This window comes from Zalophus californianus, chromosome 2, assembly GCF_009762305.2.
Source record: "Zalophus californianus isolate mZalCal1 chromosome 2, mZalCal1.pri.v2, whole genome shotgun sequence".
Lineage (NCBI taxonomy): Eukaryota > Metazoa > Chordata > Mammalia > Carnivora > Otariidae > Zalophus > Zalophus californianus.
In genome coordinates this window covers 163,449,635-163,477,249 of record NC_045596.1, presented here as the reverse complement: position 1 = coordinate 163,477,249, position 27,615 = coordinate 163,449,635, and the positions used below count along the sequence as shown (strand labels likewise).

General features: G+C 43.7%; 1 protein-coding gene across 6 annotated transcripts in view; it reads left to right on the top strand.

The window, feature by feature from the left end:
* Positions 1-1,782: 1,782 nt before the first annotated feature.
* Positions 1,783-27,615, top strand: part of CSGALNACT1 (chondroitin sulfate N-acetylgalactosaminyltransferase 1) — a 337,597-nt gene continuing 311,764 nt past the window's right edge. For 3 of the 6 annotated variants that reach the window (XM_027598297.1, XM_027598294.2, XM_035726078.1), the window contains exon 1: positions 1,783-1,887. The gene's annotated coding sequence lies outside the window, so the exon portion shown is untranslated. The remainder of the gene's footprint in view (positions 1,888-27,615) is intronic. The other 3 variants (XM_027598292.1, XM_027598296.1, XM_027598299.1) reach the window with 2 other exon arrangements.

Below are 27,615 nucleotides of genomic sequence, written 5' to 3'. Positions count from 1 at the left end.
CCAAACCAGATTCCTCCCTTAAGCCCTATTATATAGAGATTCTGGAGCCATCACTGAACAGAGAGATGGAAGAAAAGGAGGAAAGAAAATCGATGCTTTAACAACCCGCCTATCAATATGTGAAGGTGTGGGAATGTGTTCGTGACATCTGGAAAGGCTCTGAAGGGGTTACCTGATTACCCAGAGGGCTTGATTGTGCAGGCTCTGACCTTTGCACAACTCACCACTAACTGTAACCTCCATGTGGCCCCTCCATCTGCACATTGGGGGTTGTCATATGATTTGCCTCATGAGGTTGCTGTGAGAACAGTGTATGGAGGAGGCTTGGCCAATGACTTGTACCTACATATATGTGGATGCTAGATTAACCATTTATTTATGACTTCATAACCTTGCCACATTTTGGGGGCAGTAACAAGACAGACACTGTATTTTTCATTCATTTGATACATACCTGCTTCTTCTTCTTTCTGAAATCCCAGTTGAATTACTGTGGGGGCCTTATGTCACAAGGGTGATTAGCCCACTCAGGGGTGTGGGGTGGGTACAGAGCCACCTAAAGTCCCAGGGCAGCATGCATTGGAAGAAGGATGAGCCTGGTGTGTTAGGGAGTCCTAGTAGGAAGCAAGGCTTGCTTCAGGGATGCTTCCTGTAGGTAAGTAAGTGCTTGCTGGTTGCTTGAGGACTGCCTATTGCCTCCAGGACCACTACCCTGTGCCCACATAAAGTCTGATGCCTGGAAACCTCCCATTATGGGGGCTTTGAGCCTTCTGCTGGTCAGGTAGTGGAAGGAGCACTGCACCAGGAGTCCTAGGACTGGTTTCTAGCTCTGGTTCTTCTATGGCTCAGCCAGGGGGACTCTGCAAGTTGCATCTGTAAATGGAGAGATGACCTCTTTCAGCTGATTCCTCCTGAGTCTCCTCCATTGTACTGAGAATTGGGGAACATAATGCCCCCAAAATCCCTCTCCCCAGAGAAGTGCTGGAACACTTACAAATAAAATGCACCTCTGGCCCCAGAGGGTGTGTGCGTGTGCGTGTGCGTGAGGGTCTTTCATTACTCAATAGCCCACTTGCTGACTTCCATCCTTGTCCCCCTTCCCCTCCCAGGCCTCTCAGTGGCCATCAGAATCACTTCTCCACAGTGGTGGAGTCTCAGAGCCAAAGGGTTTCTGACCTTCGCTGTCAATAAAGGTTCTCTAGTGAAGATGTTATAACTGACCGGGGCCGCAAAGACACCGACTACAGTATTAATGCTCCGAAGTCCACTTTACAAAGTTTTGGTAAGTCAGCCGGCCCAGGGAGGGGAGGGCAGCCCAGTGATGGCAAGGGAAACAGAGGGAGGGGCGTGGGCAACTCTGTCCAGAAAGAGGGAGGACCACAAACTTGTCGAAGGACACCTGACCGCCCTTCCCCTGGGGTACCGGCCGCGCCTCAGTGGCCGGGTCCCTTCCCTCAACTTCTCCAGACCTCAGTGCCAGTCACCTGCAGGGGACCCCCGGTGTCCGGCGTGCCCCCTGCAGAGAGGGGCCAGACTCCCGCCAGGGCGCCCCTCTCCGACGGGGCGGAGGGTCGCACTGCAGAGGGACGGCGAGGGAAGCGGGTGGGCGCAGCCAAGCGCGACCCCCGCCGGGCGGCTGCAGCGCGGGCTCACGGCCCGCGGGCTTCCACCCCGCGGCGGGGCGCTGGGGCTTGGCGGAGGTTCAGCCCGCCCGCCGCTGCCGCCGCCGCCGCCACCGCCGCCGCTCCCCGCCCCCCGGGTCCCTGGAGGCTCCGCGGCTGCCGGAGCGGGAGGTGGAGCCGAGCCCGCGGCAGCCGCGCAGGAGGGAAAGTTCGGCGGCGGCGGGAGCAGCGGGGGCCGGCCGGGCAGCCCGGAGGGCGCCTCAGGGTGAGTCGGGTCCCCTGCTGGGGCCGCCGGGTGTGGCGCGCCGCGCGGGGGCGTCGGTGCGGCTCGCGGGTCCGCGCAGCTCCGCGCGGCTTTCTCGCACTGCCCAGCCCGCGACCCCGGGGCGGCTGGTGCCGCGGGGGAGACTGTGCCGCGCCCCGCCTCCCGCCGTCCGCCGGCCGCGGGGGTGCGGAGGGTGGGGGTGGGGGGCTGCGGGCGCCGGCGGGGGAGAGGGCTTGGCGCGGCGGCGGGGGCTGGGGCCAGGGCGGCTCGGCCCGGCGGAGGGCGCGGCGCCTTCAGGTGGACGCGCGAGGACGAGAAACTGGCCGCCAGGAAGGGTCGGCGGCCGCTGCGCGCCGGCGGTCACTTCGGCTTTGCCACCCTTTCTCGTGGCCTTTGACTGTTTAATTGCTTTCTCCAACACGTACTGAAAAAGTAGCCTCACACGTGCCCGCGGGACTACTTTGCTGGCATTGGTGTATTATTTTTGCTGGGCTGGAGAGGGTGGAGGGGGCGTGCCGAGGGCGGCCGGTGGGCAGCGTGCTCGCCTGCTTTGGAGCGGGGCCGGGGGAATTGTGTCCGAGGTTCAGCGCGGTCCGCAGGGCGCCCTCCGAGCAAGAGTTTTGTGCTGTCAGTGGAGGGAAGCCTTTCTTTCGAGGGCATAGTCTGGGGGTGAGGGTTTTGAAGCGCCGGGAGGAGGAGGAAAGCTGTACAAAGAGAAGGCGAAGTTGTTGTTTCCGCGACACTTCCTGCACCTGCACTACCGTCAGTGATTTTGAAGTTATCTTTCCATCGACGTGCGGAGAAAGAGAGATGGGAGAGGAAGAGATTTTTTAACAGCACTGTACATGCCCGAACAGTGAGGCTTGGGAAACACGAATAAATGAGAGACTGGCTCCTTGGAGTAGTTTTTACTTAAATGTCGTTAGATAGGTCTAGATGATATAATTAACTGCTCTCACATCTTTTTACTAGAAATTTAAATTTAATTCTACCGGATTTCTTGGATTTTGTTAACATTGTTCATACGAGGCAGTCATAATTCTTGTAGTATTACTTGCACCGTGAGCGTTAATAAGCCCTGGGCAGTGCTGTCATGTTGCTAATTGGAAGGAGAAAAGTCTTTCAAACTTGGAAATAGAAGCATATAGGAAAAAAAACAAAGCCTTAGTCATAAATAGTGCCTCGAACACGTGTAATAGTGCTTAATTCTCTGTGTTCCCAGAGAATGTCAGTTCCTGGAAAGCAAGAGATGGGCCATACCTAAATATTTAATAATTCCTCTGCATTGAATTACCATACTATATGTTCTCTAAATTATACAGTATTGAAAGGCTTTAATTCTGTTCATCTTTGTGTTCCAAATCTCGTATGTCTGCTGGCAAGCTGTATTAATGGGGTTCAAAGGAAAATCTCAAACTTTGGGATTCACCAGTTTACAGTGAAGCAAACGTTTGCTTTGCCATCCCAGGTACCTGGGCTCCAAGCAGCCTCTCCAGTTTATCAAATGTATAACCTTGGGCAAGTCACTTACCCTTTCCCAGAGATAGTCTCCTATTTCGTAAAATGCCAATAATATTCCTCACCTTATGGAGGTATTAGGCAGAATGAAATAACATTTAGGAACTTATCCTAGTGCTTGGAGCACGCTAAGTACTTCGTAAATGTTGTCTCTTGCCTTTGTCTTCCTTTATTTTCAGGAATCCTCAACTCTGGAATGTTTCAACATTTTTTTTTTAATTTAAAAATCCTGTGCCATTTTATTTTCCACTCGTTCATTCATTCAACCTCATTTTGTTGATGAACCTCAGATGCTGCCCTGTATATACTGAAAGTGAGGAGCTGACCCTTTGACGGTGGGGGTGGGCAATACTTCAGGATTTTCCTGTTGGTAAGAACCCATCACAAGGTCATAAGATGGTGAATCGTACTTCCCAGTTTCCCTATCTCTGTCCTTAACTAATATGATTACGTTGAAAAGAAATAACAGGAGGCTCTATGAGGGTGCTCATCTCTCCTCTTTACCCCGCCTCCATGCCCAGCTCAGTGCCTAGCAGCATGTAAGGGCTTCATAAGTATTCGTTGATTTAAATGGAGAATGTAATGAAATTATTCTTCAGGTCCCATCCTTTATATATATATAAATTCCTGATGAAAGGACCTTGGGATTCCAAATGATGGCCCTAGTATAGATTAGGGCTAATAGAGGTTATTAAAGAAGCAAAGCTCAGGTAGACTTTATTACCTATTGATTTTGCCCTCATGATAAAGCAGTCTTAGAAAATGTATAAAGCCAAGTTGGAGCAGCAGCTTCACCACTAGGGGCCTCCTCTGCATAGTGTATCACCCTGGACTGGCATTTATGGCCATTATGCCATCCTTTAAGGTAGCAAAGGAATTAAACTTCCTCGGTCCTTGACATGGAATACTTTATTACAAAAGGGCAACCCTGTGTGAAAAGCATTACCAAAGGCCTAAAAATAAATGAAAGCCATCTTAAATGATGGATTCGGTACCGTTTTAGAATCACTTCAGAGGTTTAAAGGAGATTTAAGGATGGGCTTTTTAATTTGCACATCCTTATATTCAAATATATGATTTTTTAAAAAACTAATAAGGCAAATATATGATTTTGTTATAGTATCTTCAGGTTTTTAGGTATATACGTCTTTGGTGAAGCTTATTTTTTATGTTTTAACGTGTTTAAAATTGCTTTATTTCCTAAATAGGTATTTGTACCACTAACAATAATACAAGTTGTTTCTCAAGGAATGTTATTCTGGTAGCAGAAGCTTCTGGTGTCCCTCCCTCCCTCCCTCCCTCTCTCTCTCTTTCTCTTTCTTTTAAAAGAGGGCCACGTTAAATTCCAGCTTTAAGAAATATGTGTCATTGCATTCCAAGATGTGTCACTGAAAGGCACTTTTCTTCTGTGAGTTTTTTTAAAAGAGCTCTTATTTCAAAATTCTAATTTTAATGAAGTTAGTCATTGGGACTCTTGAACAACTCAAAGGTGTGTTGGTGTTTTTGTCAGATGTAATTTGCTATTTGGTGGAAAAATTACTGACAATATATGTAAGCACACATTATTACTGAAAATATTGCCATATTGTTTACAAATGAATAAGAGAAAATTCCAGGTTTTCTGTGAAATTTAATTATAGTGGCAAACTAAACACCATCAGTCTTTAAAGTAAAATTAACAACAGTCAGAAAAGAGTTCAGAGCATTGCATTGTAGGCCCAAATTCTTATCCCAAGGGATTTTTTTCTCTTGGCAGAATGCCTCTGAGTTCAGAAAATGATCAGGCATCCAATTCTGATTTTTACATGGTGGGATTTTAAAACACGGCAATCTGTTTTTCACTGTTTTTCTTCCATGGTCTAGATTTGGACTCTTTAGGGAACTGAGTAAGAGGAATAACTTTTGTGTAAAGGTCAGAGATAATTTTTGTTATGACTTTTCTTTGATTAAGTGAAAGATGTTTGGATTATTTTTAGGATTCTGAGCATATAAAAAAGTTAAAACAGATCCTGTCTGCATAAACTGATGCTTCTCCGGAACTGGAAGAGTATTGTTTTCACCCTCATACATCCAGCCTGTAAGGGTGTGGTGTCCCCCTGTCTCTCCTTCCCGGGCTGATGCTAGGTCTAAGCCACCATGAGAGGTATAGAGCTATGTCCAGGATGAGGGGTTTTAGTTTGGGCAAGAGCCCCTGAGCTGACCGAGATTATAGATGCTTGAGGTGGCAGGAAATGAATGTCTTTATACCTGGGAGTCATTTTTAGGAAACTCCGTTGGGGAGGTGCCTCCTGGAGGGACAGAAATGGTAACTGTTTGCTAGAGTTTGCAGTGGAGTGTTTGGAACCTATCACTTAGTGAAACATTACCTTGCCACACAGATAATTTTTGTTGTTGTTTTTAGACGATGCAAAATGTAACATTTGGTTATCCGGGGGGTCAAGGATGATACTTCGTTTCATTATCACACAGACAGGTGTTTGAGTTGATGTAGGAAGAGGGAAGCAGGAGGTGGGGAGGAGGTGGATGGGAATTGTCTATTTCTACCCAACACCAGGGCCTGCCTTATTTTCATGTTCCCATTTGGCACATGGCTGTGCAGCTTAATAATACGTGTTGTTCGCTGGTGACTTGGGGTTTACTCATCTATTCTGTTAATGCAATTACTGATATGATGGTCTTCAACTTGGGTCCTGGGTACTCTCAAAAGTAACTTTCTACTTCTGTCTCCCATTTGTTAGAAATTTGCCAAATTTAATGCATCAGTTAATGCATGTAAACAGAGCTGCTGCCAGCCCACGGGGTGCCCCTTTGTGGTGGACCACCCCATGCCAGGGTACATGGCACGGTAAACTGAGAGTGGACTGGACTTCAGCCCCACTCACCTCCTGCTGGGCGCTCTTGTGTGGCATCAGCTACGCAACTGTGTGTGATGCTCTTGTCTGGGAAAGTGGTTAGAGCAGTGCCTGGCACATAGTAAATATCACTGTTGGTTGTTATTGTTACTATTTTTGTATTACTGATGGTATTGCTTTCAGGGTAGATCATTTTTACCACAATAATCTGGAACAGATGATTCAGGTGAATTTAGTGCTTGTAATAACATTTGCGAAGGTGATTAATTTCAGGTTTCTTGTCGCACTTCCATTATAGTTCTCCTCAGGTGATAAAAATGGCTAACACTCAGGGCCACTTACCCACATAGCAGCTGCTCTGCTAAGTGTGGGCCGTGAGTCATTCAGTGAATCAGCACAACTACCTCAGGAAGCATGCGCTATTAGTATTTGCAGTTTACAGATGAGAAGACTAAGGTTTAGAGGGTGTCTTACCTGCCCCGGGTCAGTTTGTGGGTTCTGTGCCTGAGCCTTGAGTTCCCATCTGCCACACCTGGCTCTACGACTTGAGCTCATAACCTCTGTGCCATCTTTGAGGATGCGGAGAAAGGGGCGCCCTCTTGCCCTGTTGGTGGGAATGCAAACTGGTGCAGCCACTCTGGGAAACAGTATGGAGGTTCCTCTAAAAGTTGAAAATAGAGCTACCCTACGATCCAGCAATCACGCTACTAGGTATTGACCCAAATACAAAAATACTAATTCAAAGGGCTATATGCACCTCAATATTTATAGCAGCATTATCCACAACAGCCAAATTATGGAAACAGCCCAAGTGTCCATCGATTGATGAATGGATAAAGAAGATGTGTGTGTGTGTGTGCGCGCATGCACGATAATGGAATATCACTCAACTATAAAAAATGAAATCTTGCCATTCAAATTTGCCATGACATGGATGGAGCTAGAGAGTATTATGCTAAGTGAAATAAGTCAGTCAGAGAAAGACAAATACCATACCATGGAATTTAAGAAACAAAACAAATGAGCAAAGGGAAAAAAAGATAGGTAAACCAGGAAACAGACTCTTAACTCTAGAGAACACACTGCTGGTTACCAGAGGCGAGATGGGTGGGGGGATGGATGAGAAAGGTGATGGGGAATAAGGAGGAGAGTACTTGCTGAGATGAGCACAGGGTGACGTATGGAAGTGTTGAATCACCATATTGTACACCTGAAACTATGTTAACCGTATGTTAACTGGAATTTAAATAAAAACTTAAAAAAAACCCTCTGTGCCATCTTTTCTGGCATGAGTACTCACTGCCTTGGCAGTCCAGAAAACATGTTAGTATTCCAAGGGTTAGCAAAACATGAAAACTTTTTCCTTAGATTATTGTATTTATATCCATTTTTGGACATGATGGAGCAAGATGACAAATGAATTTTTATCAGGAAGTCTGCTTCAGCATTTTTTTATTTATAGATTTTTGTGTGTAGCTTTTTCAAGTAGCTCAAAATACAATACAATGTGGTACAACTTATTTCTGTACAACATTTAACTTCCTATCAAGGCACTTTGCAGGCTTGTTATAAGCAGAATATATGAATAAAATCAAGTGTGTGGGTTGCAGAATATTAAGGTGTGAAGGCGGAATCCACCATTCATGCATTCATTCAACACATATTCATTATTCGCTCCTTAGGCAGTCTGCTGGACACTACAAAAATGGCAGGTTGGGAAGACAGCTTGGAAGGCAGTGGAGAGGAAAGCCCAGGGAGCTAGGCAGTCCTGGGGTTTGAATCCCAGCTCCGCCACTGACTCACTGGGGTGCCTGCTCCCATCATTGAACATCTCTACGGGCTTAGTGTCTTTGTGTGCATGATGGGGGTAATCATACCTTATAGGCTGTTGCAAGAATTAAGGGAGTTGTGAAGGGAAGGAGCCAAGCCACCAGAGGTGGTAGGTGCTACGGATAGCGGTGTTCTTTCTCTTCTTTTCTTTTTTAAAGATTTATTTATTTATTTGAGAAAGAGAGACAGAGAGCACGTTAGTGAGCGGGCAAGCAGGGGGGAGGGGCAGAGGGGAAGCAGACTCCCCACTGAGCGGGGAGCCCGGTTGCAGGGCTTAATCCCAGGACCCTGAGATCGTGACCTGAGCTGAGATCAAGAGTCGGATGCTTAACCTACTAAGCCACCCAGGCACCCCTTTCCCCTTCTTCTTTCTTATCTGTCTCTTTTCATTCTTTCCCATTCGCTCCTCCTGCCACCCCCATTGGGGGGGGGCATGGTAGAGATAAAAATATCTAAAAAGAAAAAGAAGAAAAAATATCTAAATTTAAGGTAGACTGTGATGAATTCATTTAAAATGTTCCTTTCTGCTTCTCCCTCTTGGGACCTGGGACAGACCTGGTGTTGGGTCATTTGTGAGCTGGTGCTGGTGTATGGTTCCTATCACACTGGGTTGCTACCCAGGCTGGCCAGAAGAGGATGAATCCCAGAAGGCAAAGGCAGCTTGGAGCCCAAGATAGGTGCCTATGATGTAGAATAAGGTTGGGGTCCAAGGTATGAGCGTGAGGCTCTTTTGGGGAGGAGCTGAGAACTCAGGTCTCATGAAAATTAGAACAAGCCAGAAGTGAAATTGGAGGTGGGCTGAGTAGAAAGGGTTTGGGATCTAGGTGGAAAGCAAGGCATGAACATGAGCAGCTTGTTCTTGAGAGGCACAAAGTTGAGTCATGTGGCTCAGATGTGCTGCTCTTGGCTAGCTGGGCTCTGCTGAAGAGCTAGGAGGAGGTCTGTAGCTCTCTGTGTCCCCAGGTTGGTGCATTGCCTATTATATGCTTCTAGCTCCTTGGTCTCCTACTGCAGGGTTTTTCCAAAAGCAGTGCATCCTCTTTTAGCAAGGAGCTAAATCAAAATTATTAGTTGTTGCCAGTTCCCCTCTAGATCTTCAAGAGGTAGCTGGAATCACAGAAAAACAAGCCTTTATTTTTGTGGTTCCAGTTGGAGATGTGGTTACATACACCCAGATCCGTTTCATAGGAAGGCAGGGAGCCAGGTGCACAGGGCCCAGTATAGAATCGTGCTTGCATTTCTGTAGAGTGGCTGTGTTGTAAGATCAGGGAATGTTTTTAGAGAGATGTTCCTAGTGGTTTTATGATAATGAGCCACCTTGTTTGGTGTCCAGGGTAGATGCTCTGTGCAGTAGGGAGGGAATGTGGGTTTTACAAAATCATTACAGTTCGGGACTGTGTACCTCAGCCAGGGGCAGGAGGCCTTGACTCATTATTTATTATGCGTTGGCACAGAGGCATAAACCAGCCCTTCTGTGAATAAGCAAACAGAACCTGCCCAGGTGCAAGAGGAGCTTGATTCAGGGTTTTTAAAAAATGCAAAACATTTAAAAACAGTATCGAATTGGGGAACAGCCTGTTTAAAGCAAGTTACTGTAATTTTCAAAAGCCCATTTTTGAGAATTAGTGAAGTGTATTGAAATGAACAAGCAGACTTAAAAACAACAACAGCAACAACAGAAGGATAGCTTAGTGGGAAGAAGAATAGTCCTTGAAATGAAATCCAAGTTAGTTCATATGGTTCTTGGGAAGATCAGGGGAATGAAGGTGTGTGCTGAGCACTCCAAGTGAGAAAGTACAGAACCGTGGACTGAATGAGGAAGCAGTACCTTGGCGAATGGGGTTGGCAGTTGGAGTCCATTCACCCAGCTTTGTTGCTCCATTCTTTCTTCACTGTGTGATCTTGGGCAAGTTCCTTAATTCCTTAGATCCTAGTTTTCTCATCTGTAAAACGAGGGTAATAGTTCTTATCATATTGGACGGTCTGCTGATTGATTTAGATAATGTATGTAAACCAATTAGCATATGGTAAATAATGCCCATCAGTTGTTATTACTACAAAGACACACAGGGAGGAAGCATGGAAGAGAAAACAAGGATCAAGGAGTATTTAGAAGACTAGGAAGAGCATTCTCTATCTGTCCTGGACCTTGAGTTTTCTAATTCTACTCTTGAATAGTTTTAATGTCTTAAGTTCTAGATGATTTTAATCATATATGTCTTGAACACCCACCGTGTATATGTCACTATGATAAGATGCTTGGGTATGGACACTAATCCCAGAAAACCACCTTTGGTATGCTTATGTAACTTCCAATTTTATTTTTTTTATTTTTAATTTTTAAAGGTTTTATTTATTTGAGAAATAGAGTGAGCAAGAGAGAGACCACATGAGCAGGGGGAGAGGGAGAAGCAGGTTCCCCTGCTGAGCAAGGAGCCCGATGTGGGGCTCGATCCCAGGACCCTGGGATCATGACCTGAGCCGAAGGCAGCCGCTTAACAACTGAGCCACCCAGGTGCCCCAATAACTTCCAGTTTTATACTGAGAGGAACAAGGTGGTAGCTGGAACTTATTGTTAAATAATGAATTCCTGCTGTCCCTTGGCTACTTTAATTAGCTGTCCAAAGGAGAGTAGCTGTCCTTTTCTTATTTACCAGCTACTCTATACATAAATGGATAGGAAATAAATACTTCTTCTTTGGCCACTATAGATGTAAATAACTCAAAATACCCAGGATGCTTTTGAATATCTTATTTGCATAAAAATAAGATTTATTTAAATACCTCTGTGGCTACATAATGAGGAACCAGGGGAGGAGACTTGTGTTCTGGGGGGGATTTCTTTGGAGGTACCTATGACCTGTCAGCTCTGGCTTCCACCTAAAGCATGTTCTTTGGTGGGAGATTCCTTTTGTTTTTTTCACTAAACTCATGGTGCATAGATTTCCTGGGCCTGAATAACAGGAGTGAGGTCAGTTTGAAGAGTATGTGTATATCTCTCCTCCAGATGGAGGTGTCGACAAGTTGCTACAGAAGGAGACTAGATTGGTGGAGGAAGGATCCCGGAGCTGACTCTGTGGCCACGAACACATTCTTAATCCCTAAAGTAGGAATTTAATCATTGAGACTCAGGGACCATTTGAATGAAAAGCACTGAAATTTATGGACTGTGAATCGATTCATCAATCCAAATGGAGGTCAAAGCCAAAATCTGAGCATAAAGCTAGTAACTCCGTTGGATTAAGTAAGCTGATTCAACATCTTGGGTCTTGAGTTGTCTCAAAACTTGTTTTTATTTGAAGGGAGTATATTGTTCACTTCAGTAATTAAAAATCTTGAGAATGTTTTCCATGAGTATCCTTTGGGAATATAGGAAAATTTATCCAGCTTCACTGGAATTATTTTTTGTCTTCCTCTGAGAATGAGTCTGGACTAAAACCTGGGTCATTATTAGGGTGGATAACAGAGACCATGAGAATACTTCTTTAGACCCTTTGTGCAGGGCAGGTGTCTTCAGGTTCATGTTCTGGGGGAAATGAGGTAGGAGTAGTTGTAGGAACTATAAGCTTTTTGGATTCTCTCCCACTCAAGACAGTGATCCCAGGAACTGACTGTAGAAATGAATTGCTCACTGACTACCTGGACTGTGCTTTCTTTTCCATCCTTTCAAAATGGTGAATTTTACTGATGGCTAAAGGGTGACCAGTGAGTATTTATATTTTCCACCAGCATGGGCAGGTGGGAGGTGGGTGCTGGTCCTTTATAGAACCTTCTGGTTGCTGGAAGGCATGAGGAGGTGCCTGACTTGTGGTGATGGTCCAGCTTAGGGTGAAGATGCATGGGAGACACCTGCTTCTCTAGATTCCTTTCCCTGGTCTTCATAAGTGACTGTTTGATTATTCTTGGGGCAAATGTCATGCCAGTGTGAAATGGACAGGTATTACTGCTGCTTCTAATCACTTAGGAATGAGGGTTAGAGAATGAATGGAGAAGCTTTGAATAAAGATGGCCATGTTTATTTATTTTATCTAGATGAACTGGAAATCTTTCAAATGGCAATATTGCATATTTGAAAGGGACACATGGGCTCTGGAGGATTTGTAGACTTCATTTAATAGTCTTGTTCATGACTTGCTGGAGTTAGAAGTCAAGGGGGAATCATTGGTTGGCAAAAATACATCAACAAGAATAGTGTCATCTCTGAGATCATTTGGTCTAACATCAGTATTTTGCAGAAATAATAGCACATTAGAGATCATTTAGACTATCTCTGTGTTTTGCAGATGAACAGAAAGATGCCCAGAGAGGCAAAGTGCCTTGTCTATGATGATCCAGCTACTTAGTTGAATTCCATTGTTAGGAATGGAACTCAGGTACATTGTTTCCATCATGCATCATCATTAGGCACCATGGCTAGCTGGCTGGTAATTTTAGGTGCCCCTACAACGATGCTGCTTAAATACCTGCCCATTCTCAGGTTGTTTAGAATCTGGGTATGGCAGTCCTACGGTGTGCTTGGCACTGTGCTCAGGGCTAGAGATGCATCGATGAAAAGACAGGGGTTTCTGACGTCAGGGAGCTCACAGTAGATTTAAATACAAAGAAGGGAATGTATCATCAAGCTACAGCTTAATGACTCGCAGAACATCTTCCCTGGGGATAGTAAGCTTTCAGTGCCCACTTCAAGGCCAAGGGGATTGGTTTTTATTTCCTGTTGACTTGACAACATCAGAAATGGAAATCACAGCAATAAGCTTTGTGAATCCAATTGAGTTTAAATGCGCTCAGCTTCATCTGTACATATCCAGCTAGTGGATTAAAATTTGAAATCTTTTGTTCTCTGCACTTCAAATCCATGCTCTTTCTGGAAAGATTTGGTAAGAATAGTTCTGGAGGGTTTTGTTTGGGGACACAAATAAAAAATGGCATTGTTTGTGCCAAAGAGAGGTAAGACGTGGATATGGGTATCATTGCCACTAAGTCGGGGGTTGAAAAATTGGTTTTTCAATTAAAATGAGGCCCATTTTATCCTGGGAGAGCAGAAATGGCAGAAGGTTAGGAAGAAATCCACTCTGTGCTAAACACTATTTGAAGCACTTTATTTGTGGAATTTTTTTTTAAACCCATGCAATATTATTTGAGGAACTGAGATTTATATTGATGAACTACCTCGGCTGGGTCAGATGCCTATGACAGGCAGAACCAGCATTTGAACGTAGATCTATTTGCCATGAAAGCTCCTCCTTGCAGGACTGTCACCGTACCTCCACGGGTACCAGGCATTACATGGTGGTGGGCACTGTCGTTGCTTCTCTGTCCTCCTTGGATGAGTCTGTAGACTCCTGGAGCACAGGGATGGCACTTGACACAGGTTTTCAATATATTCCAAGGAATGTGTAGCACAGTGTGTAGGCACGGAGAGCTCTTCTGTGACTTGCATGGAACGGACAAATGCAGCCATTTAAAAGTCAACAGGCTTAGTAAGCAAGTGGGTTCATGAATGGGCAAGTTGCCTTCTACGATCTTTGTGTTTGCATGCAAAGCTGGCCTTAGAGAAACCGAACAGATAACCCACCCTTAGAAATCTCTTGCTATGATTTGCAGTTCATAAGTATGCCTGTTTTTAACTATGTTCCTGTGTATTGTTTTCTTACTTTGTTTTCTTAAAAGCTACCTATAAACAAATTATGTATTCATAATCTTGTGGCAGGCTGCGTGGATTTAATAGAGTCAGGATAGCTTCCAACACATTAAGTGTTCTTGAACATAATAAAAAGGAGGACTAATTATCTAACTGAAAAGATTATAACAGAGATGTTGGACATCTTGACTCAGTGGGATTTTTGACGGCAGCAAGAGCGGTTAGGAAAAGACAGCTTTGAGAAACAGCAAAGATGAGTTTTTTTGAACCCAGTTATTTTATTAAATCTATGGTGTGGGTGTACCTATAAGCAAGAGGACAGATCTAAATAATGCATAGAGTGTCTGGGGTTGGAGTGGTAATTTGAAAGTACGTGGTTGGTGTTCACAGTTGGAGCCTGTGAGATTTTACATTTAATGATTATACCTTTCCTGGAGCCATCTGTCTCTCTCTTTAATAAGCAATATTCCTTATCAGGCCTGATTTGTGTACATTGATTACACCATTATACTTGTTAAATATTAAAGCATTTTTCCCTTGTGTGAAGTCTAATTAGGGAAAATGTTTAGTACAAGCCTGGCATTATCATTCAGAATCACAACCTGGTCATTACCTACAACATACCTCAGATTCCTGATCATTCGTCTTTTTTTTCCCCCCCTTCTATCAGAGTCCAGGTAACCAAATAGAGTGCCTGGAAGTTTGATGAGGGGTTCAGCACTGTTGAGCTGTTAAGAAGGGTCATACTACAAAGATTATGAGACCTTTTTAAAAATAAGTGGAGAAATTTATTATCTATAGTTTGCATTTTGCGTGAATCAGGCTTCTGAACAGATATATCTGATAAAATTAATTTTACTAAATTACAGAATCTTAAAATAGCTCTAAAGGATGAAAATACAAGTTACAATGATGTTTGGAAGAAGAGAAAGCCAGTCAGTAAGTAGTTGCATCTTATACATACTACTGATAACAAGAATTTTTGATATCAAGCCACTATACCTGAAGGGCCATGAGGTGATCTGATCCATTACAATCTTTTTCAACTTATTTCTTCTGTACAGTCTAGTTAAAAAATTTATTTGCATCATTGATTTAATAGCAAACATTTAATTAGTACAGGGCCCAAAATAAGATTATTAATCACTCTGATATCTTTGATAAGTTATCTCGCATCATTTTGAGGCAACCACTATAATGGATGTTGTCTTTTTTTTTTTTTGAGGTATCCATAGTACTTTCTCATTTATTGTTTAAATTTCTAGAAAAATCTGCAGTCTACAGTGGTCGTGTACAAACACACAGGCACACATGAACTCACAAGTGTGATCTGGGGCTGATGGGCATGAACCGGTTAGGAATAGGCCTAGTTTATTGCTTGTTATTCTCAGGGAGAAAAGATTTCAAGCCATAAGTTTCATGTGATGTATGTTACCAGGCTAATAGGTTTTTGCCTGTCAGTAGTCCCAGCAGCTCGTGTTGGGGTTTTTGAAAGTGCCTTTATCCCTTTACAGTTGCAAGTAGCAGTGGCATTGTGTTCTATTTATGCATTGTGGAAAGCAGTCTGAATATCTCCTTAAAGTGAGAATTTATTTTGTTTTTGTATATAGTCAAATCAAAATGACATTTGGCTCTGGATTAAAATACGGATACAAAGATCAAAGGATGGAAGGAACTTACAGATTTTCTGCTTCCCAAATGGGGAAGCTGCCGCTCAGAGAGGTGAAGTGGTTCAGCCAAGTTCGCATGGGTATTAACAGCAGGAACTGGGGATCTGTTGTTCCATACCACTTTCTCTTCAGGGCAGTTGGAGACCCTTGGCAGAGGATGACGTCCGGACCATTTCCCATTTCCCAGGCCCTTCAAAGGTATAGGGTGCCCTTGGCCTGGGCGGGTTAGAAACGATTTGAAGGAAAGATTGCAGCTTTACAACCAGTTGAAGGCAGAGAGGCTATAATCTGAGTCTATCTGGGCTTACAGAAGAATTTACATTTTATGTTTGCTAATTGGCATATTGCTAGAAACGGAGAACTCCGAGCCAGTGCCTGCCTTTGAGAATCCCAGCGGTCAGAGCCTCACTTGTTTTGTCTATAACATGGAGTAATAGCAAACATTTATATTATACTTACTACATGACAGTTGGTGTCTCGGAGTTTTAGGAATATTCACTCATTTAATCCTCACAACAATGCCATGAGGTGGGAACTACTGTTACTCCCACTTTACAGATGAGGAGACTGAGGCCCAAGAAGTTCAATGTATTGCTCAAAGTTACACAGCTTCTAAGCGTCAGAGCTGGGGTTTGAATCTTGGCGTCTGATGATCTTTAGCACTGTCCTATGCTGCCTCTCACTAGGATGAAGATTTTTGTGAGGATCAAGTGAGATAAGCATACAAGAAATATCAGCTGTCATTGTGAGTTATAATAAAGCTAACGTTGCCTTAATAACAGCAACAATAAAATCTACATGATCAGCACCTTCTTTTCCCACAGACAAGCTCCAGAGAAGCCAAATCATAATCAGAAAGTTGTTTTGGCTATTACAAAGGTAATGCAGAGAGAATTCAAAAGACTTTATCAAATGTCGCTCCTGCTCAGTGTTGATATCACCAGCGTAGAGTTGGCCAGTGGGGTCAGCTCAATTGTCCCCTACCTGTCATCCAGACAGTGAAGAGGATTAGATATGCTAAGGGCATTGTCCATGCCGCAGAACTAACCACTACTACAGAAGCTACTAAGAACAACACTCTGATGTTTCGAGGAAATCTTTCAACCACTTGTAGAAGTCATTTTTTGACCAGCTTCCTCTATTTTGTGTTGAGTTTACGGCCTGATTCTCCAGAGTGCAGTCTTATCTCCAAATTACTTTGCTGTGGAGTTTAGATATTATTTTGTTTTTGTTCTTTTACATCATAGGCTGTGAATAAATACGTGTATATGTAATGTGTTCACATTTTAACTTATAATAACAAAGTGAATAACTACCCAGATAAACATCTAGAATGTTCTCTTTGAAACCCCTTGCATGTACTTCCTGGTGGTATTTCCTTCCTTCATCCTGGCTCCACACCCACCCCAGGGGTAACTGCTCTTCCAAATACTGTATTAATTGTTTCCTTGCTTTTCTTTACAGTTTTACCACAAATGTGCATCCCCACGTAATGCATTGTTTTTGTCATAGGCAGTTGAGTTGGAAAGTTTGACTAATACTTCAAGATATACTAGATAGAGGTTACTAAAATAAGTTGTGAGAAAGAGCAAAATAGGCATTTTCAAAGGAAATATGTGAACGTCAGGTTCACAGCTCTTGAAAATCTTCACTCTGATGGTATAAAAAGCATCGATACGAGATTTGTAAGGGGATTTATTTAGAGAAGCCGCTGCTTTGAGTCTGCACTACCCCATGTTCCTGGAAGAAGCATGAGGTGGGGGAGCTGTCCCTCAGTCCTAGCCTGGAGAGAGGTTGCCCGGGGAGCTGGGAGTGCAGCAGACTGGCTCTGACTCTGGTGAGATGTTTTGGTGTTGTGGCTGAGTGGGGAGCAGCTGCGATAGGGCTACCCCCACTGCCAAGTTTGTTGGAGGGATTGTGCATGCTTCCCATGGACCAGATGCGGCCCATGCAGGGATGGAGAGCCAGCCTGGAACCCTTCGACCTCTGCCCAAGTGGCACAGTCAGCAGAGAGATTATAAAGTGAATTTCAGGGGCCTAGGTGGGGGTGGCAAACGAAGGACTTGAATGCATCACTCATACCACAAGGATCTTGAGAGGAGCCCCACAAAACTATCCATAAGAGGGAGTCGGGTTTAAGTAGCTACTGGTTCAGAGAATGTGAAGCCCTCTGTACTGGTGAGGAGTACATTTGCCTGCATATAAATGAAAGAACGATGGTAACACAAAATAGAAGTTTATTTCCCTCTTACATAGAATAAGTCAGGAAATAGGCAATTCATGGATAGGATGGTGGCTCCACACAGTTAGCAGGAATAAGTCTCCTAGTTCATTGCTCCCGTGGCCCTGAATGTGGTCCTCATGCCCATGGTCAGGGGGAGCTGCTAAAGCTCCAGCCATCACATCATGTTCCAGGCAGCTGGAGGAGAGGAAGGGCAGAGGAAAGGCCCGCCTCATCTCTTTTAAGGATTCTTTCAGAGTATACCCCCATCATTTTCGCTTATATCTCATTAACCAGAGCTCAGTCACAGGGTCACACCTAGCTCTGAGGGAAACCAGGAAATCCCAGCTTGTTTGGGGGCAGCAATGGGCCTAGCCTAAAGTTGGGATTCTTTTTGTAAAGACAAAGGGGTAACGGACATCGGGAGGCAGCAGCAGCCTCTGTCACTTTATTTTAATAGCAGTAGCCGTGAAGTAGCTGCCACTAGCAAGCAGGGCAGGAAGTGGGTAGAAGAGATGGAGGCCGGCAGACGGCCTATACAGATCTTAGCTGGGGGTATGCGGTGGAGCAAGAAGTCTTTTTTTTTTTTTCGCCTTACTTAAAGGGTCCATTAATATGGTGAACTTTACATTTCATTTTCTGAATCACAGTTGCATTTTGTGACTTAAAGTAAATTTAGGACTTTGTTACCTGTAAGTGGCAGAGAATTATGGGTCCTGCTAGAATTTCCCTTGATTAGCAAAGATTTCCCTGAATATTCCTTGAATATTATATGAATTTCAACTATATGATAAGGTTTTTATTATACATAACCACTGTGCCATTTCCACACCTAAAAATAATAATAATCAGCCTTTAAAATCACCTAATACCCAGGCCATATTTAAATTTTTATTATTTTGTAACTATTATGGTGTTGGATACTAAGGGGATTTATTGTGGTGATCATTTTGCAATATATACAAATATAGAATCAGTTACATGGTACACCTGAAACTAATATAATGTTATATGTCAGTTATACAAAAAAAATGCATACTCTAAGTTAGAGTAAGTCTGCTCATAAGGGTTTATTCTTAGGAGAGCATCAGACTAGTATCTAAAGGTGTGTGGGGGGATGGGTGAAATAGGTGATGGGGATTAAGGAGAGCACTTGTGATGAGCATCAGGTGTTGTGTGGAAGTGTTGAATCACTATATTGTGCACCTGAAGCTAATATTACACTGCATGTTCACTAACTGGAATTTAAATAAAAACTCAAGAAAAGGATGTAGGTATATCATGTTCATTGAAGTCTTATCTATAGAAAAAAATTCTAAAAATCAATGGGAAATGGTTAAAGCATTATAGTACCTCCAGATAAAGGAATTATGATAGGCCATTAAAAATGATGATATAGATGATTAGTGATCTGAAAATATGATTAAAATATATTGATGAGTGAAAAAGAAAAGAAATTTCCTTATCTCAAAAAGTATCTTTGGGCGCCTGGGTGGCTCAGATGGTTAAGCATCTGCCTTCGGCTCAGGTCATGATCCCAGGGTCCTGGGATCGAGTCCCACATCGAGCTCCCTGCTCCTTGGGAGCCTGCTTCTCCCTTTGCCTCTCTCTCTCTCTCTCTCTCTCTCTGTCTCTCATGAATAAATAAATAAAATCTTAAAAAAATTAGTAACAATTTAAAAAAAGTATCTTTTTGTTTGTTTGAATCTCAATTGCAAAAGCTGAGCATGTGTGTTAGGTGTATTTCAGGTGCGTGGAAAAGCATGCATAGATTAGCATGTGGTCATTCTCTCTCAGCAGAAAGACCTAAACCTCTCAGCACACACAGTCCCTTGTGCATTGCCTCTGTCACCCTTAGATGAAAAGTCTTTTTTAGCAATTGTGGAGGAGGTTAGTGATAATCCATATCGATACAAAAACATGTGTCACACAGCTGTGACTCCTAAATTGGAACGCTTGAGACAGTATGAGTCTGACTTGATGGTTATCCTGTCAAGGGAATTGATTTATTCTTAATAATGGGAAGTACAGGTCTTTGAAGTGAGAAATAATAGAATCTATTTTACGCTTGAATAGAATTTCACATTGACCATGGGTAGAGTGTGGGCTTTGGATGTGATCTTGTAATGGTAACATGCCATAAGGAGCATGTTCCAAGTTGACAAGAATGCTTTATAAAATTGTGTATTTAGAATATATGGATAGGATTGTTTTAATTCAAATTGAATTTACTGGACACCTTCCACAGAAAGCACTGCCATGTAAAACAAAAGAAACAGAAAACAATGGGTTTGATAGGCTCGTCCTGCCTGTTCCCCCCAATTCTGTCCAGATGTTCTGCTTTTTGTCAAATTCTGTGATTAATCCTCAGAAATCCTCTTTCACTGCTGTCCCGCTCCCCAATATGTCACTATGAAGGGGTGGTTAAGAAGTATAATCATTTGAAAGTACAGGTGCTTCACTTTTTAGTTATTTCTATTATATCCTCTTAATACTTCCAAAATGAATTTGAGATGTCTACATGATCTGCCCTTAGGAAGAGCAAGTTAAGAACAGCAACAAATCCAGTATGGTCAAAGTTACGTCACCAAACTTACCAAACTTTCCTCGTCGGTTGCAGTAACGCAGGGGTATACAGACAGCAGTTCATATAGCGAGGTAGTGTACTTCACAGTGACATAATTTATAAAGATCCACATATGTAACCTTTTTGCAACTTGATCTGTTGCCAAAAGCAAGGTGTCCATGAATACTTCTTGCTTTTCGTATCTATTGTAAACTCTTGAACCTTGACATTATTTTTGTTGTTTATTAACACATGGTCATTGGGCCTTTGCTATGTGCCCTCTATTGTCCTGACGCTGGGGGAAAGCCACATAAAAACACAGCTGCTTTTTATTCTAATTTCAAGGTCAGGGAAATTTAATATCTAAGTGAAAGGTCAACTCCTGGCAAGCCAGGATTTGTTTTCATGTTCTGGTTTTCAAGAGATGGTACTTGAGCACAGCAGCTAATTCTGTTGCGTGTTTTCATGGCAGCTGATAAATAGGGTTAACCACAGTAGACAATTATTGATCTTAAACTGGTGTATCCTGTAGAAACACCCATAAAAACTCTCTACTTTTTTATTTCAGGAAATTAAAAATAGTATTTTTGAGTGCAGATTTTTCTTGTTAGCTCATGTCCGTCAAAGACAGTAGGAAGAATACAATTAGCCGTGATATTAGTTCATTTGAAAACATGCCATCTTTAGCACACTAATTTCTAGAAAAAGGAGATCTGAGTCAAGCTAGGTTGATCCAGATTGCAATGTTCGCTTACATTACCTGATTCTCTTAACTTGGAAGATTTAGAATGGATTGTAAGAAAGGGTTTGGCAGATAACACTTTTTAAAAGAAATGATCTTACTTTATTTTCTGTGTGCTATCAGTGCCTTATGGAGATCAAAACTCTAATGCCGTACAGAATTGAAATGCCAGAGGTAGAGCTGCAGCATGTTCTGACAACTTGGTTATTATTTGATTCAACATTTTAATTTATTTTCTAAACTATTCACCATGACAACAATTTAAAAGAGATTCTTAATATAAAATTATAGAGGATGCTGACAAGTAAATATCTGTTGTGTGTTGATTAGGAATTAAAGCCTAAGCAAGAAGTTTTTTTTTTTTAAATTGTGGTAAAATATGCATAACAAAAAATTTATCATCTTAACCACTTTTAAGCTTATTTTTGTTACAAGTTATTTTGAGGCACTGTGTTCTAGCTATCCTGATGGAATTTCTTATGGAAAGGTGGCAGCACATATTTCCTGGGCTTTAAAAAGGTTGTAAAATGGTGTGTCACAAACCCCCTTCTTGAGAGAGCTGACGGTTCCCTTGCTTTAAGGGAGGCCTTCCCCTTCACCACCCTCCCTACTCCCAGGGTGCACCCTTGACATGGTTAGTTTCCTGATGTTTCCATTTGTTCTCCTGCTCCTCCTCCCAGGGCTATCTGTTCACAGTCCCCCCAAGCTCCAGAATGTGTCCTGGTGGCATAAAGAATGCAGGAGGCCAGGCTCTGGTCTGAGTGTGGTGCATGAGGGCTGGTTTCAGCTGGCTGGGGAACTCAGGTTCCCGGTAAGCAAGGAAGTTCTGGTCAGGGGCAGTTGGGGTGTAGGCTGCAGGATGATTAGAACGATGGCACACACGAATTCCTTCAGTGTTATTGACAAATACCAGCAATTTAAAGGACACGCTGCTCTAGGAATAGTCGGAGGGATGATCAGAGACCGTCTGAAGGCTCTGCGGCCATGTGGGCTGCACTCTTACTGGGGGGTCCATGCTGCTGTGGTCACTGTCTGGGCCTGGGGGGACAGTTGCCAGGTGGATGCATGTCCAGGGCTCTGCACACAAGGACAGACAGTAGTCAGCTTAGAGTGATGACCTAGTTATTCCCTCCTGTGGATCCACCTTATGCATTTTACTTTGCTCATTCCCCCATCCTCCACCTTTTCTATTGGGTAAAGTCCATTCAGAATAGCAGCCCACTTCAACATTGTAATTCCAGCCTCAGCATGGACATAATAAAAGTTTAACAATGCAGAACATTTTCAGTCATCTAGCATAAGCAGTCTCTCCATTAGCAATTTGATTGGAAGTCCTCCACTTTGCAAATTCTTAGTGACTGCATTTGCAAACCCCTCCACAGCCTGCCGGGGGGGGGGGGGGGGGGGGGGGCTGTGCCAGGAACCACCCATCACATGACCTAGTAGTTCTGTCCTGGGTCTTCATACTCCTTTGCTTGGTTTGGAGCATTCATATATAGGAATGGTGCAATTGTGGGTCTAAAGAAGGGAGTGTGATGACCGTAAGCGTTCTTTTGACTTTGCATTTCTCAGGGAAGGGGCTTTCTGTTTTCCTAGAACTGCTGCAGATGAGAGGTGTGATTGCAGGCTCGGGGGAAGGGTTCACCCAGGAGGTCTCCAGTCTGGTAGGCTTCCCCGGCGCCCCCACCCTAAGGTTTCCCCCTCTGCACACAGGGGATGGCAGTGACATCAGCACCCCAGTCCTGCTCATGTCATCTGAGCTTCCTCCAGGGAGCTGGAGGGTGTCAGGGGGATGAAAATGATGGCATTTCCCCAGTGCAGAATGCTGGGGACTTCTCTGTGGGACATGGTTCAGCTCTTCCTCCTCACTGCTGTGGAGTGCCTCTCAGAAGGGGGCCCAGGAGCCCCTCCAGGCCCTGGGTCGTGTGGGATCCCCCTTCTCTGTGTGGTCAAGACAGAAGGCGAGGAAGAGGGTAGGTGTTCCTGTCATATTCTTAGGTACGTGCTCGGGCCTCCTGCAGGGGGCTGTTCCTGGGCTGGGTGGCTGAGGAGAAAGACAGTGCTAGCTTGAAGAGACAGGAATGAAAGCCTGTCAGTTTGGCTTGGAAAGGCCCCCAGCTGTCCAAGGTGAAAGGAACCTGTATCCAGAGTAGCTAGCTAGCTCTCTGATACTGAAGCCTCTCCTCAACACCCTGGGTGGTCCAGTCTCTTTGAATACTTCTGGGAACAGCAAACCCCTGCTTTACAAGGCAGTCCATTCTGAATCTGGGTGGCTCAGCTAGAAAGTTTTCCATGTGTTTTTTACAGTTTCTACCCATTGATCCTCAGTTCTGACCCTTAGAGGCATGAAGAACAATGGATAGGAATGGGTACCAGTCTGCACATAAGCACTCTCTGGAAATAGGCAGACAGTGATGTGACAAGCAAGCAAGCAAACACACACATGAATCAAGGAGCAGAGACTCCTCTTCACCTCCATGTGTTATTTTGTGTTATTTAACTCCCTTGGTTTAACAGCCCAAAGGCTTCTGAGTGTGTGGTTTAATTTTCAAAAGATATTACTTTCCTTCCTTGTGACAGTGGTACATTTCAACTCACATTTAGTTGAATCCCATAGGTCAAATTTAACTGGCTTCTACCGTGATGGAAACATCCATGGGATATTTTGTAAAAAGAAATAGAGGAAATTTGTGTTAATTGCCTTGGGGAAATATACTCAGTTTCAAAAAGAAAAGGAGCAGTTAAAAATTTTCCCTTGGTAAACTCATTTAGTAACATGACATTTGTAACCCATTACTCCTCAGAAGCCTGGTGACTTGCTTAAAGGACAGTTTTATTTTAATCTTTTATTTCATCTTCTTGAAAGACCCAGGCTAAAGGTCCGTCAAGTCTCCTGGGACCGAGGAAAGGGTTCATTTTTTCCATGGTGCAGTCATACACACCTCAACACATTCCAGAATTTTTGGTAGAAATTGTAAGAAAGTATTAAAACTTGAGAAATGAATGAACAAGCCATCTTTTTATGCGGCGGCAGCGTGGCCCTTCGTTGAATGACTAGTACTTTATTCCACAACTGCATAAATCGCGGGCTGAGTTGTGGAGGGAGCATGTGGCCTCGAAATCAATGAGGGTGTGTGTGTGCGTGTGTACTCACATCAGAAAGAGCCTGTGCAAATAAGACGAAAAGTCCCACCTCAACTCCAGAACCCTGAAGCAGAAGAATTTCAAACAAATCTCTATCTTCAGCCCACACCGATGTGTTTCAGCATTTCTTTGGGTTTCTTATATAGATCATTCTCACTATAGCACTGATAATTCTTGTCATACAAAGACAGAATGCTTTTCCTTTGTCCTTGTTCACTTTTTATTTTGAAGGCTGACTTGTAGATGTGTTAATTTTTTCCAAGTCACATACCTGAAATACAACTGTAAAAAATGAAACTGCTTTTTTTGAAATAGTGTAGAAATTGTAATGATTTCTGCATTCCTTTGTGCTGGTTGCTGTGGCGTCTTACACAGACTCATTCCCTTAATCCTCACAGCAGTGCTCTGAGGTAGGCACTACAGGAGCTCCATTTTACAGAGGACAAAGCTGACGCGCCGACTGGCTAAGTAACTCACCGGGCTGTGCTCCTAGGTCGTGGGGGAGCCCAGGTTTGAGCTCTGGCCTCCTGTCCTGAGCGTAGACTTGAATCACTACTTGTCGCAGCCTCCTAGAGCGTAGCTAGTAGAATTGCTGTCACCCTTGTAGTGACATCTCGCTTCCTCTATAATAATTAGGAGAAGGCCAGGAGGTTACAACAAAGAGACTCAACAATAATTTTGTGGCTTAAGGAAATATAAGTTGTTTTTATTTCCCTCTCATAGGGTCTGAGGGGAGCATTCCAGGTGAGTAGGACAGTTAGGCTACATGGAGTCTTTCAATGACCTGGATTCTTTCCATGTCATTCCTCCATCATCTTAGGGACCTTGTCATGTGTATGGTGGGAGCTGGGTGGTGGCCACACTCAGATTCTACCCGTTGGGAAGGGGAGGAGAGTGTGGAGTGGCAGGCAGAGCTTCTAATTTTTTCCAAGTCACATACCTGACTTGGTATCATTGGTATCATGTTGCATTTTACACAGACTACACAGACTAGGCCCAAGTGTGGCATGCAGTACTTTTGCTCATCTTCCTCTTGAAGAGAACTTAGTCACCCCTACCTTGGTCGCATGGCCACAGCCACCTGCAAGGAAATATGGGAAATGTAATCTAGCCATGGTGTTAGGAAAAAGGGGAGAGCAGAGTTTGATGGGCAACCAGCAGTCTCCACCATGTGTGTAAAAGAGAACATAATTATCTTGATAAATAACATATCATCACTATAAGAAACCTGGCAAAATGGGACGCCAGGATAGTTCAGTTGGTTAAGCGTCTGCCTTCGGCTCAGGTCATGATCCCAGGGCCCTGGGATTGAGTCCCGCATCGGGCTCCCTGCTCTACTGGGAGTCTGTCTCTGTCTCTCATGAATAAATACATAAAATCTTAAAAAAGAAATCTGGCAAGTAAAGGAAATATTTAAAAAAGAGAAAAAAAAGTCACTCCTAATTCCACTGAAGTGGGCTTTTTATTTTAAATTATCCATTGTCCATTCCTTCTCATAAACCCTTTGATTTCCTTTGGGGGATTCCATCTCTCCCCTTAGGATAGTGTCCCGTGGGATTGAAAAGCAGGTGTCTTGCCCTCCCCTAGCTCTGGGGGTGGGTGTGTGACCCCAGGCTCGGTCCATAGAACCTTCCTTCCCAACGATTTGAGGAGTGAGACAAGGAGATTAAAAATGCTGGAGCGCATTTTTTCCTGGTGGTGGCACCTGGACCAGCACCTGCAAGTCTACCAGTGGCCTTAGTCCTCATTTACGTACAAGCTTGGCATTCGAGCTTTCAATCCCCTGAGCTCCCAGAATTGTAATAAAACCCCCTTTGTTCAAGTTAGTCAGAACTGGTCCCTGTTGTTTGCAACTAAAGATCTCAGACATGCTTGCTATCTAGAGGAAGTCTCTGCCGATGTTTGTCTCATAATACATTTTACATATTGTTTATATAATTTTATACCCATTCGAAAAATAAGTATTTTTTCCATTTTACAAAAGTAGCTGGATAATATTAGATTGCATGGATGTTCCATATTTATTAAGACAGTTGACAATTTTTTGTGTCTTAAATACCTTTTTTTTTAAATTGTGCATCATTTTAGGACCAGAGGGCTATTTCATTTATTAAAGGTCCTGAATATTGTTGCATTAAAATTTACTTTTCACTTAAAGTTTGTAACTATTTATAATACTTTTTAAAATCCAAACATGTCTAGTTCATATGCTTTTTTTTTTTTTTGAGGTGGGTGCTGGGGGAGGGAGGGAGCAAATCTTAAGCAGGCTTCATGCCCAGAATGAAGCCTGATGTGAGGCTCGATCTCACCACCCTGAGATCTTGTCCTGAGCTGAAATTGAGAGTCAGATGCTTAACTGACTGAGCCCCCATATACTTTCTAACATAGGCAATTCAGGCAGGATTACCAATATTTTGTTAAGAAATTCGAGGCCCCATGACTTTCCCTAATGGCCACAGAGTCTTTGCAAAAAGTCGGGTCTATTGGTGGCTTGTCTTGGGCTCTATCTTATTTGAGCTGCCTTCTGAAGCCAGGCTGGAGACTCTCTTGTTTTTTTGGGCAGCCGACAGGTAATGATTCTGATAGCTGTGCTTTTGAGAACTCACCCAGATCTCTAACTAGTATGGAGGGTTTGCTGCACTGGCGAGATGCTTGCCAAGAACATGAGTGCTTTGGAGTTCTCCACCCTTTTGGAAATGGACAATTATCAGATTGTCCAAGGAAAACTCTGCTTGATCTGGATCTGAGGTGGCTTGTTGGGTAAGAATGAAATCAGGGTCAAATAAAACAGCAGCTGTCATGAGTCAGTGGAGGAATGGGCAAAAGCAAGTTTGGAGTTTATGTGTCAGACGACCCTGACGAAGCCCCATCAGAGGCAGCAGGGGTCAGAGAGGGGCTGTGGATTAAGCTCCCTGCTCACATAGGGTGGGCCTGGAGATCTGAAAAAGGGAATTTGGGGCACCCTCCCCGCCCCCCCAGGCCCCCCATGTCGGCCCTCTGACCTCCCTGAAAGGTCATGACACAGGCCTGACACACGGAGCACATAAAGCGTCTGCACGTGCAGCCCACAAGGTTGTGGAACCTGGGACGTCTAAGCAGGATAATTTATATTTGTGCCTTGTTTTGAACTCCCTGCACCTTCATTGCATGTTATCAATCCTTATTTATTAGTTGAGAGTATTGTGGTAGGCAGAATAAGGGCTTCCCAAAGAGGGCCACATTCTGGAATCTGTGAGTATGTTACCTGCAAAAAGAGTTTTGCAGATGTGATCAGGATTAAGGACCTTGAGATCGGGAGATTGTTCTGGATTATCTGGGTGGGGTCGATGTAATCACTAGTCTTAAAAGAATCAGGGAAGGAGATGTGATGAGGAAAACAGAACCAGATTGGTGCAATGTGAGAAACACTCAATCAGCTCTTGTTGGCTTTGAAGATGGAAGGAGCCACTAGCCAAAGAATGAAGGTGGCTTCTGGAAATGGAAAGGGGAAAGAAATGGATTCTCCCCTAGAAGATTCTTCCTTGTTCCAGAAGGAATGCAGCCC